The 16,760-nt window shown below is 47.2% G+C and overlaps 1 protein-coding gene across 10 annotated transcripts in view; it reads left to right on the top strand.

Moving 5' to 3' along the window:
* LOC132829706 (pleckstrin homology-like domain family B member 1) overlaps window positions 1-16,760 on the top strand; it is a 377,428-nt gene that overhangs the window by 162,425 nt on the left and 198,243 nt on the right. Inside the window, exon 1 of one of the 10 annotated variants that reach the window (XM_060847073.1) lies at window positions 6,984-7,377. The exons of the other annotated variants lie outside the window; for them this stretch is intronic. The gene's annotated coding sequence lies outside the window, so the exon portion shown is untranslated. Of the gene's footprint in view, window positions 1-6,983; window positions 7,378-16,760 lie in introns of those variants that run through there. 10 annotated transcript variants of the gene reach the window in all.

Genomic DNA, 16,760 nt, shown 5'->3' with positions numbered 1-16,760 from the left:
ACATTTAAAAGACATTTTGATAGGTACATGAAAAGGAAAGGTTCAGTGGGATATGGACTGAACACTTGCAAATGGGACTAGGTTATTTCAGGAAACTTGCACCGTCTGTTTCCGTGCTGTATGACTCATGGGATCATGGCTGATCAGATGGTCCTCAATCGCATTCTCCTGCCTTTCCCCCCTAATCCTTGTTCCCCTTTTACTGATTAAAAATCTCTCTATTCTCAGCCTTGAATATACTTAACGATCCAGCCTCTGTGGTAATGAAATCCACAGATTTACTCCCCTCGGAGTGAAGACGTTCCTCATCTCTGTGGTCAATGTGTGACCCCCCCCACTCTGAGAATGTCTCCTCTGCTCCTAGACTCTCTGCCCTGCCAAGTCCCTGGAGAATTTTATGTTTCAATCAAGGTTGCTGCTCATTCTTGTAAACTCCAATCAGCACAGCTCCAACTGCTGTCCCTATCTTCCTAAAGGATCAAGGACTTTGAAGTCAGTCCATTCCCCCCCTGAGCTGGGGCATTGCTCTGTATCTTCCTCACGCAATCCCCTCCAGAGCTGCTGTTTCATTTTGGCTCTTCCCTTCATTGTCAGGGTGGTTTAGGCACAGGATTAGGCCATTCATCCCCTCGAACATGACCTCAAAACTCAACAGAAGTTTCTCATCTCAGCTACCAACAGGTGAGCTCCCTGAGAGTGAACAGCAAGAGACACAAGCGCCTGCCTCAGAACCCTGTGTGTCATCGACAAGCACCAAACCCTGTCCTGGAGGGGGATATAATGAGCAGCACTGCTGTCTTGTAGCACCAGGGACCCAGGTTCGATACCAGCCTCTGGTGACTGTCTGTATGAACTTTGCAGATCTTTCTTGTGTCTATGTAGGTTAGATGCATTGGCTTTTCAGAGGGTCAGTGTGGACTTGATGGGTTGAATGTCCTGCACCCACACTGTAGGGTTCTTGCAAGGAGACATTGTCATCATTTTAAATGGGTTTAAAGTGATAACTAAACTACCAATTCTTTAATAATGCTTAAGGGCATTAGTGTAAATAATTAATCAGAGATTACTATTTTAAGGAGCTTGTTTTGAGCAGTGGTAGAATTTTCTCTCCCAGCCTGCACTGAGAGCAGATCATTTTTCAACAGGGTGTCCAGATAAGGACAGCCCCCACAGCAGTGAAAGGACAAAACTAACTTACATTTGTGTAGCAGCCTTCACTACATCTTTACAGGCAATATTGCTTGTTGTTGTAATGTAGGAAACAGGGTGGCCAAGCTGTGCACAGGAAGATCCCACAAGCAGCAATGAGATAAATGACCAGGCAGATGGTTTTATAAAGTGAAAACCTGAAGGAACTGCAGATGCTGGAAATCTAAAACAAAACAGAAATTGCTGGAAAATCTCAGCAAGTCTGGCAGCATCGGTGGAGTTGTTGACAGTGAGGAAGGATGTGGCAGGTTACAGCGGGATATAGATAAGCTGCAGAGCTGGGCAGAAAGGTGGCAAATGGAGTTCAATGTAGCTAAGTGTGAAGTAATTCACTTTGGTAAGAGTAACAAGAAGATGGAGTACTGGGCTAATGGTCGGATACTTGGTAGTGTGGATGTGCAGAGGGATCTTGGTGTCCATGTACACAGATCTCTGAAAGTTGCCACCCAGGTAAATAGTGCTGTGAAGAAGGCATATGGTGTACTGGCTTTTATTGGTAGAGGAATTGAGTTCTGGAGTCCTGAGGTCATGTTGCAGTTGTATAAGACTCTGGTGCGGCCGCATCTGGAGTATTGTGTGCAGTTTTGGTCGCCATACTATAGGAAGGATGTGGAGGCACTGGAACGGGTGCAGAGGAGGTTTACCAGGATGTTGCCTGGTATGGTAGGAAGATCGTATGAGGAAAGGCTGAGGCACTTGGGGCTGTTCTCTTTGGAGAAAAGAAGGTTTAGGGGTGACTTGATAGAGGTGTACAAGATGATTAGGGGTTTAGATAGGGTTGACCATGAGAACCTTTTTCCATGTATGGAGTCAGATATTACGAGGGGGCATAACTTTAAATTAAGGGGTGGTAGGTATAGGACAGATGTTAGGGGTAGATTCTTTACTCAGCGAGTCGTGAGTTCATGGAATGCCCTGCCAGTAACAGTGGTGGACTCTCCCTCTTTATGGGCATTTAAACGGGCATTGGATAGGTATATGGAGGATAGTGGGCTAGTGTAGGTTAGGTGGGCTTGGATCGGCGCAACATTGAGGGCTGAAGGGCCTGTACTGCGCTGTATTTTTCTATGTTCTATGTTCTATCTATGGAGAGAAACCACATTTAACATTTCAGGTCCAGTGACCCTTCCTTCGAGCTGATGGTAGCTGGGAAAAGGATGTTTTTAATACAGAAGATAAGGTAGGGGAGTAAACGATAGATGGAGATAGAGCCCAATGAAGAGAAAACCAGTTGGACAGATTAAGGAGCAGTTAAAGGTCAGTCTGGGGGAATGCTTGGGTGCTAATGGGGCTGTTAGTGACTGACAATGGGCACTGTGTGGGAGCAGTCTGTTTCTGGGGGGTTGGAGAGAGGCCTGGTGTGTGTGGGGCATTGGGGAGAGGCCTGGTGTGTGGGGGTTGGGGAGAGGCCTGGTGTGTAGGGGGGTTGGGGAGAGGCCTGGTATGTGGGGGGCTGGGGAGAGGCCTGGTGTGTGGGGGGTTGGGGAGAGGCCTGGTGTGTAGGGGGCTGGGGAGAGGCCTGGTGTGTAGGGGGGTTGGGGAGAGGCCTGGTGTGTGGGGGATGGGGAGAGGCCTGGTGTGTGGGGGATTGGGGAGAGGCCTGGTGTGTAGGGGGTTGGGGAGAGGCCTGGTGTGTGGGGGGTTGGGGAGAGGCCTGGTGTGTGGGGTTTGGGGAGAGGCCTGGTGTGTAGGGGGCTGGGGAGAGGCCTGGTGTGTGGGGGGCTGGGGAGAGGCCTGGTGTGTGGGGTTTGGGGAGAGGCCTGGTGTGTAGGGGGCTGGGGAGAGGCCTGGTGTGTGGGGGGTTGGAGAGAGGCCTGGTGTGTGGGGGGTTGGGGAGAGGCCTGGTGTGTGGGGGGCTGGGGAGAGGCCTGGTGTGTGGGGTTTGGGGAGAGGCCTGGTGTGTAGGGGGCTGGGGAGAGGCCTGGTGTGTGGGGGGTTGGAGAGAGGCCTGGTGTGTGGGGGGTTGGGGAGAGGCCTGGTGTGTGTGGGGCTGGGGAGAGGCCTGGTGTGTGTGGGGCTGGGGAGAGGCCTGGTGTGTGTGGGGCTGGGGAGAGGCCTGGTGTGTGGGGGGTTGGGGAGAGGCCTGGTGTGTGGGTGGCTGGGGAGAGGCCTAGTGTGTGGGGGGCTGGGGAGAGGCCTGGTGTGTGGGGGGTTGGGGAGAGGCCTGGTGTGTGGGGGGTTGGGGAGAGGCCTGGTCTGTGTGGGGGGCTGGGGAGAGGCCTGGTGTGTGGGGGGTTGGGGAGAGGCCTGGTGTGTGGGGGGTTGGGGAGAGGCCTGGTCTGTGTGGGGGGGCTGGGGAGAGGCCTGGTGCGTTGAGGTTGGGGAAGGGTGCTTAAACCCTAAACTTGTTGAACTTGATAATAAGTCGAGAAAGCTGCAGGGTCCCCAAGCAGAAAATGAGGTGCTAATCTTCCAGTTTGTGCTGAGCTTCACTGGAGACTGTTTTGTTATCAGCTGAGGGATAAATATCTGACACATAGGGAACCCATCGTGCTTTTACTCCAAAATAATGCTATGGGATTGTCCGCGTTCACTGGGTAGCGCAGTATTTATTGGGTGTATGTCTCTTTGTAGTGGATGAAGCTTCAGCTTTAACACTTCGTGTGCAAGATGGCACCACAGGCCGTGCAGCTCTCCCTCTGTGAGACACGGGGTTTTTAGGGTGCAGGAAGGACTCACATTCCATGGGTTCAATTTGTGGTCCTCTGGCTCAGACATTGACTGCTACAACTAGGGGCGGATTGCCATGATGCAGTTTTGGGGGAGGGGCAGATTTCCCTGGTTTGCTGGAGTCCCACCTCCCTCTTCCAATCCCATTCCCACTCCCCACTCCCCACACTCACTCCCACTCCCCATTCCCACTCCCACTTCCCACTCCCCACACCCACTCCCACTCCCACTCCCCACTCCTACTCCCAGTCCCAAACCCACACCCCACACCCCACACCCCATTCCCACTCCCATTCCCCATTCCCACACCCACTCCCACTCCCACTCCCCATTCCCCTTTCCCACTCTCACTCCCACTCCCCATTCCCCACTCCCAGTCCCAGTCCCAATCCCAATCCCACTCCCCATTCCCCACTCCCATTCCCAGTCCCAATCTCAATCCCCCTCCCAAAACCACTCCGAATCCCAAATTCAATCCCACTCCCAGTCCCCATTCCCAATCCCCATTCCCAATCCCCATTCCCAATCCACATTCCCAATCCCAATTCCTGCAGATTCAACGGCTCAGTGCTGCCACTGACAGGCTGCCTTTTGGATTGCAGCTGCTGGTGAAATTGATCCCTCAGTAAATAAAAACCAAAAGAACTGCGGGTGCTGTAAATCAGAAACAGAAACAGAAGTTGCTGGAAAAGCTCAGCAGATCTGGCAGCATCTGTGGAGAGAAATCAGAGTTAACGTTTCGGGTCTGGTCAGCATTAACTCTGATTTCTCTTCACAGATGCTGCTAGACCTGCTGAGCTTTTCCAGCAACTTCTGTTTTTGTCCCTCGGTAAATCATTGATGGGATGGTCCAGGGCTAAAAGGCAAAAAAAACCCCTTAACCAGACAAAGGTCAGCCACTCAGAGGTAATGTCAGGTCATGTTGAAATGTGAGAATCTTTCTCCTCTCCAAGAAAAATGCTTTTGGTTGAAATGAGCAAATCTGAAAATTGATGGATTGTTGATGAGGAAAGATGTTCAGGTTACAGAAGCCAACCGGGTAGAGGGAGTTAGGATGGAGGTGAACAATGATCACATTGACCGGTGGAACAGGCTGGAAGGGCTGAATGGCCTCCTCTTGGTTCTGTGTTTGCTACTAGCTGAGTAACACTGAGCGTGACTTGTAGTCTGGAAGGTGATGAGTTGTGAAACAAAGACAGAAATTAGGAAAGTACAGCACAGAACAGGCCCTTTGGCCCACGATGTTGTGCCGAGATTTAATCCTAATGTACAACATAATAATTTAACCTACGCATCCCTCAACTCACTGCTATCCATGTGCATTGCTGGAGAAACTCAGCATGTGTGGAGAGAGAAACTGAATGATCCTTCCTCAGATTGTCACTTGTGTATGCGGCTCATCGCCTGGCCTATCATTGGGAGAATGACCATCGGCCTGAGGGTGGGCTTGGGAAATGAGAGAGAGAAAAAAAAACAATCCCTCCATCCCCAGTGAAGGGGAAATATTCACGTTATCGTCACAATATTTGCAGTTTCTGAAACTCGCAGCCTGTAGCTGCTTCAGTGACTCTGTCACATCCTCTGGGTTCACAGAGTCTGGAGAAACAGCCGATTCCTCCGACAATGTCTCGAAGGAAGCTTCCCTCACGAGTGAGTAATCAGGTTACTCCTCGACAAATTATTACCTTCCAGCTGCGTGGCTCACCACAAAATAGCATATCTGTGTGTGTCTAGTCAGAGGACAGGTTTCCCTGGAAACATCCTTTTGTTGTATCATTAATTTTACAGGCAGTTAACAGCATTCTTCCAATTTTGGGAAAGTATCTAAAGGTGTTTCCCTCATTGTACATTTTCTCTGTGTCTGTCTCTCTCTGTCTGGGCCCTGCCTCTTTTTGCACATCTCCATTTATGTCTCTGTGCATTGAGAAGTCTGTGTGGCTCTCTCTATCTGTGTGTTTGTGTCTCTGTACCTGTATACCTATCCTGTGTGTGGGTCCTTCTCAGCCTCTGTGTACCTCTCTATCTGTATCTTCTTCAGTCTTTTATGTATCTGCCTCTGTGCACGTCTCTGTATTGCTAAGTTGGCCATATCCCTCCTAGAGTCATACAGCATGGAAACACCCTTCAGTCCAACTAGTCCACACTGACCATAATCCCAAACTACTTCTGTCTCTCTATGTCTCTTAGTCTGTCTATGAATATCTCTGGGAGTGAGGCAGTTTCTTTTGAATTCTTTGAATATCTGTGTGAGTGTGTGTGTGTGTCTGTCTGTCTGTCTGTCTGTGTGAGTGTGTGTGTGTGAGTGTGTGTATGTTTGCGTGAGTGTATGTTTGTGTGAGTGAGTGTGTGTGTGGGTCTGTGAGTGTGTGTATGTGTGTGTGTGAGTGTGTGTCTGGGTGAGTGTGTCAATGTGTATGTATGTGTGAGTGTGTGTGTATGTGTGTGAGTGTGTGTGTGTGTGTGTGTATGTGTGAGCGTGTGTGTATAGGTGTGTGTGTATGTGTATGTGAGTGTGTATGTATGTGTGTGTGTGTGTATGTGTGTATGTGTGTGAGTGTGTGTGTATGTGTGTGTGTGTCTATATGTGTGTGTGTGTGTATGTGTGAGTGTGTGTCTATATGTGTGTGTCTATATATGTGTGTGTGTGTGTATGTGTGTGTGAGTGTGTATGTGTGTGTGAGTGTGTGTGTGTATGTGTGTGTGTATACCAGGAACTCTGTCACTCTGTGTGTTTTGGCTCATGACTCTCTGTCCATTGGTCTGTCTGTGTTGTTCTTGTGTTCTTCTGCTTGTCTCTCTCTCTGTCTCTCTCTCTATCTATGGTTCTGTCTTGCGCTCTCTATCTATGGCTAAGTTTCTCTCTATCTATATCTGTATCTCTCTCCGTCAGTCTCTCTCTGCCTGTTCGTGTCCCCCTTTTGCTCTTGTCTAAAGAGCAACAGTTTATTTTTAAATAGCGTTGCGGTAGGATGAGGACTTGAAGGAGGGAGATAACTGGAGTGCTTTTAGAGTGGGAGGAGATCTCCAGTGAGGTCAATGGCAATGAAACTGGATCGTTGCCTAGCTCATACCCACAGAGAGGAATGCTAGCCGCTCTGCTCTGTGAACTGGGAAGCACAGCCCTCCAATAGAATCAGCTACAGCTTCCATTCCATTTCCTTCCCCCTCCCCCTCATTCCCAGCTCCCTCACCACCACCAGCCACCTCCCCCTCCCCTTTAACCAGCTCTCTCTCACACACACACACAATCTCATCCTGTCACAAAAGCTGTGTCACTGAAATTACTCCTGTCTGGAACAAGTTGGCGTGTCTCTCAGCGTTTATCATTCAATCCTGAAAAGTGAGCGGGGAGGACGAGGTAATATTCCAAAGAAATACTGGGATGGATTTGAATTCAGAAGCACAGCTCTGACCTCTTTGGGACTGAGGTTAACGGAGGGTTTAACTTGAGCCGGGGTGGCCTGTGCTGTCAGCATTACCATTGGAGCCAGGAGAAAGGTGAGTGTTCTGATAGATTTACAAGTCCCTGTGTCCGCCCCGCTTTGTTCCTTTGTGTTTTTCTCTTTCTCTTTGTGTGGGTCTCACTGTCTTTGTTTGTGTGGCCTCTCCTGTCCCCACATATGTCTGTGTGTCTGTCTCCATTTTATTTAATGTGAGCTTCTCACTGCTCTCTTTGTTTCTGTGCATGCCTGACTGTGTCTGCCTTGTGTTTCTCTGTGCCTGCCTGCATTTATAGTGTTTGTGTGTATGTCAGTATACTTGTGCTGTGAGACTGTTTAAATGGGTTTAACTCTTTGTATGCAGACATCTGTATGTCTAGGTTTCTGTGTGCATCTCTGAGAGTCTTTATGTGTGTGTGTGTGTGTGTGTGTGTGTGTGTGTGTACTTAATTGGGTGTGTGTCTCATCTTCCATGCCACTATATGTGTGTCTGTATCTCTGTGTAAAGGTGTGTGTGCACACACCAATGTTTCATGTTTCTTTCTCTGTATTTTCTCACTTTTACTCTCTGTAACTCTTTCTCTGTCTCTGCCTCAATCTCTCTTGGATTTAAACCATCTTTGTTTCACTCCCCAGCCTCTGTCTCTCACATCTTTCTCCTTGTCACTTGCACTATTTCCCTCTCCATATGTCTTTGTCCTTCCTCCTTTTTTGTCTCTCTCTCTCTGTACAGTCCTCACATGACAGATCTTGATTTAAATATGTGAGCTTAAAACTCCTGATGTTGTGCAAAGGAGGTGTTTATTGTGTGTCGTTGTCCAGTCTGATGATACTGAGAGTTTCTCGGAGGCTTTGAGCTATGTAATCTGCATGAATGGCAGCAATGAGGAGCCCCAATCACAGATCAAATGGAAAAACAGTCACAGATGCCCAGCAGACCAAGATGGGTTCAATCAAACTGAGGCCAGACCAATGAACAAAAGAATCCGATGTTAAAATCGGCTGCTGAATGAGTCAGCCTTATCAAATTCCACCTGCATATATAAGTTCAAGTTATTGTATTTCTTTAATCTTCAAGTGTTTAAAATTGAGGTTTAAATTAAAATAAAAATGTAGGTGTCAAGCCAAGTGCCACAGTCCCGCTCTCTCGTGGGAGACTGAGAGAGACAGGTGGTGGTGATTTAACCTGAGGGTTATCCTGCCTCCGATGAGACCATCGTGGTGGTTTTAGCTGGGTACAAGACTGAATTAATAGGGTTGGCAATACTTTGCATTTTACACAGCAGCCATCAGAGCTAACTAACCCCAGAAACAAGATCTGAAAATGTCAGAATTTATTCAGAGTGAGATTTCTTGACGATGGCGTCCCATGTCTAATCCATAAGCTTTGTTTTGATTCTCTCCGTCAATGGAATTTGTGGTTCCTTTGGTTCGGATTTGCTTTACTCACGGGATGTCCTTGAGTAAAAGAATCTTCAGATTGAACCTAACTCTATTGCTCAGATTTTTTTTTGTTTTCCTACACATTGTAACAGTAACCAAGAGCTGTTTGGTGGGAGTTGTGCAGTTTTGCTGATTTACTCAGAAAGTGACTGGGTTTTCTGTCGGTGGGTGAATTTAGGTGGACATAACTCTGACTGAGGGAAACTTCAGCCAGTTCGGTGTGTCCCCACCTCTCAATGGAGGGTGTGCAGTGAGGGTAACCTGTCCACAGTCCACATGGCAGCATAAAGAACCAGACTGAGTGGGCATCTCTCTAGCCTGATGATTGTGCTTTGAGGTAAATCTAATTTTTCCCACCACCCATTGCACTGTGAAAGGAAGAAAAATTCCAATTCCTAATTTCCAACAAAGGCTCAGCCATTTCTCATCCTGAGATCCAAACTGGAGGGGGTTTTTAAAATTCTGTCACCAGATGTGGGTGTTTCAGTCAGGGCTGAAAAATGTGTTGTTGGAAAAGCGCAGCAGGTCAGGCAGCATCCAAAGAACAGGAGAATCGACGTTTTGGGCATGAACCCTTCTTTCAGGCTCATGCCTGAAACGTCGATTCTCCTGCTCCTTGGATGCTGCCTGACCTGCTGCGCTTTTCGAGCAACGCATTTTTCAGCTCTGATCTCCAGCATCTGCAGTCCTCACTTTCTCCTAGAAGTGTTTCAATCAGGTCCTTATACCCTCGTTGCCCTGCAGGAGGTGGTACTGAGCTGTGTTTTTGAGTCACTTCAAGGCTATAGGAACATCCCAATGTGTGAGAGAATTCCAGGATTTCAACCCAGCAAAAGCAAAGCGATGATGATACGTTTCCAAGTCAGAATGGGGCAACTTGCACGTGATGGTGTTTTCATAACATCCACTCCCCTGGTCCTCCTCGATGGTTGAGGTGTTGGGTTGGGATGATTCTGTTAAAGGAGACTTGGCCAGAGCATTTCAGACACCTTCATTGTTGATGAGGTCTTCCATGACTTCGCTGATGGATGAGAATGGGCTGTTTAGCCAGACTGGACTTGTCTTGTTTCTTCTGGTCAGGGCTGGGCTGTGGAAAACAAACCGATCGTTCGAAGGCTTCTCTGTGGAACCCCAGCAAGGACACGGGGAGCTGGCAAGTGTGGGCGAAATAGGTCAGAGAAGGGCTTAGAAATGAGAACTGCTTTCCCGAAGTGTGGGCATTCAACATCAAAACTGATCTTTGGTCTATCCTTACCTCCTCAGACACTGTCAAATTTCCAGCAGCACATTAACACAGAGTGCACCATCTACTAGATGCCCAGGAGCAATTCACTGACAGGGAGACCAGGCATCGATAAAGCGTTGCAGGACCCAAGATGTTAACTCGGTTTTTCTCTCCTCAGATGCTGCCAGAACTGCTGAGTTTCTCCAGCACTTTCTGTTTTGGTTTATTTCAGACCAGACAGTGATTGAAATGACAAATGTGTTCTCTCGTTTGGCATTTCACAACACTGCTGCTGAAACCTTTTCAATACAGCTTCTTGTTAAAAAGAAAACACACACACCTTCAAAAGGGATGACCGATTATTGCTTGGTTAATTAGCTGGTCTTCAGTCTGTTGAAATGAATTAGTGTGCGTAAATTCCCTCTGATTAGGGTTTCTGTTTCTCAAGGGAGGTAAGCTTGTGATGAAATGGTACAAACCACACTCCTTCTATATTGAGTCTGTTAATATGGGTAATCCTGGTGAGTAATCCCTGCACAGTGGGGGTACAGGATTCATCACTGTATCCGCGGACTGTCAGGTTTGACCATGGGTGGGTGTCCAGAACAGATCCAGCTCTTCATGAGCATGTTTGAAAAGAAGGTCATAACCCAGAGATCCAATGAAGTCCATGGCGCAGGGAAGAGCAGAGCTTTGGTTCCTGGTCTGTTATTGGAACTGGTGCCATTGGTCAAAGAGAACGAGATTAAGAAGGATCGTAAGGAAGGAGAATAGAGAGATGGAGAGCTATAGAAGCAGACAATTTCAGTAAGTGACCCCATACTTTTCAACAGTAACCCCTAGCTCTAGATTCTTCTATCAGGAAGCATCCTCTGCACATGCACCCTTTTCAGGATCCCTCAGGATCTGATATGTTTCAATCAAGTCACATCTTACACCCTAAACTGCAGCAGATACAAGCCTGATCTGTCTGACCATTCCTCATGAGACAACCCACCCACTCCAGCTATTTGTCTCTGAACTGCTTCCAATACAGCTATCCCCTTCCTTAAATAAGAAGACCAATGCTGTGCACAGTACTCCAGATGTGGCCTCACTAAAGCCCTTACTAATGCCCTCCCCACTTCATAAATGACCACTCCAGAGTTTGGGTCGATTGATCAAGTGTTTCTTTTTCCTGAAAAATGTGTGTGTACACAGCAGTTCACAACAGTAGTCGATTTGCCAACGTTAAGGGCATTTAAATAGTCATTGGATAGGCATATGGACAAGAATGGAATAGTGTAGGTGAGATAGGTTTCAGATTGGTTTTACAGGTCAGCACAACATCGAGGGCTGAAGGGCCTATACTGCGCTGTAATGTTCTATATTTAAATATACCCCTACCTGTGTGGCTAAGGGCAAGTCATGATGCACTTCAGAGATGAATGGTTGCTCGGGATCACTCATGCGGTGTGAGAGAGGGAGCAGTCAGCCTCCGTCAGATCATCAAAAAAAAATCAACGTTTATGCGACATGAATGGAGATAAGAGAGGGGCGAAGCATCAAATGGTGTAACTCGAGATATGATCAAGCGAATCAATTAGCCCCAGAAAGCTTCCTTCCTTTGGGACTTATCTGTTACTGAATATCAAACAAAACACTAAGCATCTGGTCAGCACAATGTTCAGAACTCAAGTCAAAGTCAGTCCAAGACCCAAACAGGAAGCTGGCGCAAAGCTTAGAAATGTGCCAGACTAACTCCCCTGGAGTGGCTCCTAATCCCTTCCCAGTGGAAAACCGGAATGAGAATTTTGTTTTCCATTTATGAAGTCTTAAGCTTTTGTCATAATTCATACTTGGCATGTTGAGAGTCACTGGTCAAGCAATATCCTCAGTGCCCCCTGGAGAAGGGGCTGCGTATTGAATGCCTTTAGCCCCGTTTTTGTTCCAGTTTGATGCAGAATAATGGTTTGCTATCCCACTTCGAAGAGCCATTAACTGTCAAAGGAAATACATTGCATTTATATGGTGCTTCCACAGCAGGAGGGTGTTCCAGAGCACTTAATATCCAAGAAATTTTAAGCAATACTGTAAATTAGGAAACATTGATAGCCATGTTAACCACTGAGCATGGTGGCTCAGTGGTTAGCACTGCTGCCTCACAGTGCCAGGGTCCCAGGGTTGATTCCAGCCTCGGGTAACTGTCAGTGTGGAGTTTGCGCATTCTCCCCGTGTCTGTGTGGGTTTCCTCTGGGTGCTCCGGTTTCCTCCCACAGTCCAAAGATGTGCAGGTTAGGTGAATTGGCCTAAATTGTCCATAGTGTTAGGTGCATCAAGTGGGTTACTCTTTGGAGGGTCGGTGTTGGGCTGAGGGGCCTGTTTCCACACTGTAGGGAATCTAATCTGTGTCATGCGCATCAAGTTCCCACAGTCAACACGGTGGTCTGGTGACTGATGGTGATGGTGATGGTAAAGGCAACAGCTTTCTTGTCTAATGGAACCAGTTGCATTTTGGTCTCCTTATTAAAGGAAGGGTGTAACCATGTTGGAGACGGTTCAAAGGAGCTTGAGCCTGGGGAATTCATTGACACGGAACGCAGTGGAGGCCGGGATGTTAAATGTCTTCAAGGCAGAGATTGATAAATTCTTAATCTCGCAAGGAATTAAGGGATACGGGGAGAGTGTGGTAAGTGGCACTGAAATGCCCATCAGCCATGATTGAATGGTGGAGTGGACTCGATGGGCTGAATGGCCTTAATCCCACTCCTATGTCTTATAGTCTTATGATAGCTGGAATGAGTGGGTTGTCTTCAGAGAAAAACTGGTTATTTCTTCACTGGAGTTTTGAACAGTGGGGTGTCACGTGATTGAAGTGTATATTTCACATCATCTCAGTTCTGAAAGGGTGACCCTTTCTATTACAACAGTTACCCCCTAGTTCCCGAGTCACCGATAAGAGGAAACATTCTTCCCACACCCACCATAAGGATCTTGATTCCGTTCGATTTTTGGAACAGCTTTGATTTCTGAAATGCTGGACTTTTTATTTCCCTATTTTCTAAGACCTTGTAACTAAGGAAATAATGCCTCTGTATCTTTGTATCTGAGGTGACTCTGTAAGTTTCATCGTCTCACCTTCACCGTGTACCGAGTTGAGGATATGTGATAATAAATTTAATCCAGTTCAATTCAATTGAAACTCAGCCTTGAGCTTAAGGTGCTCTTTAAAATTGTTCAGACTTCTGGTCACCAGATGCTGGTGATCAGAGTCTAGATTAGAGTGGTGCTGGAAAAGCACAGCCGGTCAGGCAGCGTCCGAGGAGCAGGAAAATCGACATTTCAGGCAAAAGCCCTTCATCAGGATTTAAAATCTCTTTGACCAAATTTCTGGTCACCAGTCTTCTGGTTGTAGATTGGTGTCACAATTTAATGACGTGCCCATGGAGTGTCTGCTGATGTTTTCACAGGTCAAAGTCACCATCTAAATGTGAGAGATTGTCTGTGAAGTGGAACTCTCAGGAATGCTAATCACAGAGGGTAATGTTTCTGTCTGGAATTCTGCACGTTGTACACTTTGTTTTTGTTGAACTTGTTCTTTCTGCTGCTGCTGTTTTACCAGAAAAGGGGGCTTGTTTTGGTTTGGTGCTGTCTATTGGGTGAGTGATGCTATCTTTAGCAGGTCAGGGAAAGAGCTCCTCAGTGATTTAAAAAAAGCCTCCCACTCAAAGATTAGAACACATTGAACGACAAGGTGAAGGGGCTCATTTCTAGGGTGTTGGGGGGGGGGAGGGGTGGTGGAGGGAGGAGGTTGAGTGTTAGACCACTTGGAGATTGTGGAGAGTTGCTACAGCTGAGATCAGCAATGGTTACCTTATCATACTGTAGTGATGGCTTGTGAGGGGAAGCATCCAGGATTCTACGTGGACCTGATGTGGAAGATGTTGAGAGATTCTTTATCTTTGTGGGAGCGTCTAGGACCAGAGTGCATCCCCTCCAAGTCAGGGATCACTCAAGGCAGACTTTATCTCTTTGTGTACTCAGGGTAATTCTTTACCACAGAGGGCTGCCAAGGCTGGGTTAAGTGTTCATAACTGAGACAGATTTTTAGTGAGTAAGGAAGTCAAGGGTAATGAGGAAAAAGCAGGAAAATACAATTGAGGACAATCAGATCAGCCATTGAATGGTGGAGTAGACTCGATGGGCTGAATGGCCTACTTCTGCTCCTTATGGTGATATCCCTTTCAGCAGCTCAACATACAAATGAGTCAAGTATCTCGAGGTTATCACATAACCCAGGCTCTCTGCACTGTGGCACTTTAAGCACAGGCTGTGTCTGGAGATGACTCTGCTTCGTAGATGTCCGTGTAAATAAACACAGCAGAGATCTTCAAAGAGCCAGAATCCAGAACAGTGATTTAGATAACATTTACCCTTTTACATTTCGATAACACAAGAATATCATTGCATGCTGTGCAACCGAGAGATTTCTCTTTTGAAACAGAAAGGAAAAGGATCCCAAAAATCACCCGGATCCTTTAGTTTCTGGGTACTGTAAATCCTGAACATTTCTGTCAAAGCTGCATTGAGAAGCTCCGAAAGAAAGATGTATCGGTAAGAATATATATGGGACAATATTTAAACACCATGTGCGAAATGCAGTATGAGCTGAGATGTTCAAAGAAGAAAAGGGGCAGACTCTGAACTCGACAGGAAATAGAGAACAGCAACTGGAGTCTGGCTTTCAGCTCCTTGAACGTACTGTATTATTTAACGTAACCACCGCTGATCTTCTTTCTCAAACCCACTTGGCTACACAATCCACACATATCTCATGGTTCCCTACAAAAGTCGGAGTCTTGAACATATTCAGTGATTGAACATCTACAGTTTCCTGAGATGGATAGTTCCATAGACTCACCGTCCTGAGAGTGAAGAAAACTCTGTTCATCTCATCCTAACTCGTTCCCCTCAGACTGCGACCCGAGTCCTGGACAGTCAGGGGAACGCCGATGCCTCATCTATGCCTTATTGTGATGAGATTCCCTCCTGTTCAGAATTCCTGAGGGGTGACTGGGCTCAGTGTCTGGGGAAGAAAGAGTGACAGGGTTTGTGTTAATCTGAACGGTGGGACAGGTCTGAAAGGGTCCAATTAACGTTTCTCATTCTCCATGCCCTCATATACTCACAGACATCACAGAACCTCGTCTGGAGATTTCTACACTGAAACATTGATTTTCCTCCACATTGATTTGCTTGTTGATTTTATTTTATGGTGTGTAACTACTCCCTGACAGATACTATGCCTTAGGGGCTATTACATTAAATAAACTCACTGTACAAGCCATTCAACTAATAATACCTGTAATGCCTCAGCCAATCTTACCTCACACAGCAGACATGAACTGGAATACTCCATTACTCAGGGTGTGTTCCAATGGTCCCACCTGGAGACACACATGTAAATGTTAACAGACCCATAGTGACTCCAAACCCACACTCTCCCATCCCAGGCAATTGGGGCCCCATCGAATTAGTGACACCTTCAAGAGACTTCCTGAGAGTCTGTTCCTCTGGTCTGCTACTGGACAATGGGCAACAAGACTCCATCCCCAGGCCTGATCCATCACAACATCTTTCACTGCAGGCCACATCGTTTCTTATATAGAATAGAGCTGAAAATGTGTTGCTGGAAAAGCGCAGCAGGTCAGGCAGCATCCAAGGAGCAGGAGAATTGACATTTCGGGCATGAGCCCTTCATCAGGAATGAAGAAAGTGTGTCCAGCAGGCTAAGATAAAAGGTAGGGAGGGGGGACTTGGGGGAGGGGTGTTGAAAATACGATAGGTGGAAGGAGGTCAAGGTGAGGGTGATAGGCCGGAGAGGGGATGGGGGCGGAGAGGTCAGGAAGAAGATTGCAGGTTAGGAAGGTGGTGCTGAGTTTGAGGGTTGGGACTCCACCCCCATCCCCACTCCTGCCTATCACCCTCACCTTGACCTCCTTCCACCTCCTTCCACCTATCGCATTTCCAACACCCCTCCTCCAAGTCCCTCCTCCCTACCTTTTATCTCAGCCTGCTTGGCACACTCTCCTCATTCCTGAAGAAGGGCTCATGCCCGAAATGTCGATTCTCCTGCTCCTTGGATGCTGCCTGACCTGCTGCGCTTTTCCAGCAGCACGCACTGGACTCTGATCTCCAGCATCTGCAGTCCTCACTTTCTCCTCTCATATCGAATTGAATGTTATATGGAAGAATCTTTAAGATGCAGAAGGAGGCCATTTTACTCATCACAGAGCGCCCTATCCAGACCCCTACACTCTCCCTGTAATCCTGTATTTCCCATGGCTAACCTATTAAGCATCATGGGTTCTCACTGAAGCACAGAAACACAGAAATTCAGTGACAGGTTCCATCATACTGTCAGAGACACTGCCATTAATCCTGGGACTGTCACCCTAGAGTCCATAATGGGATCAGAGAGAGATCCCCAAACAGATCATATGTCACTGCATATATCTAGATTTACTGCTGGCTGAGTTGGTAAACATTGTTTGTTCTTACATTAATCATTCTGCACATCCCAGGATACTATGGGTAATTTCCTATGGCCAATCCACCCTAATCTGCACATCCTTGGATTGTGGGAAGACACCAGAGCACCTGGCAGAAATCACATGGGTACTGGGAGAATGTCAAAACTCCACACAGTCACCCGAGTCTGGGATCAAACTCTGGCCCCCATTACTGTGAGGCAGCAGTGCTGTCCACTGAGCCACCAGATCTTCACTTAGTAG

Source organism: Hemiscyllium ocellatum, chromosome 29 (genome assembly GCF_020745735.1).
Source record: "Hemiscyllium ocellatum isolate sHemOce1 chromosome 29, sHemOce1.pat.X.cur, whole genome shotgun sequence".
NCBI classification, from domain to species: domain Eukaryota; kingdom Metazoa; phylum Chordata; class Chondrichthyes; order Orectolobiformes; family Hemiscylliidae; genus Hemiscyllium; species Hemiscyllium ocellatum.
The sequence above is the reverse complement of the archived record's forward strand: the minus strand, read 5'-3'. Positions and strand labels throughout refer to the sequence as shown.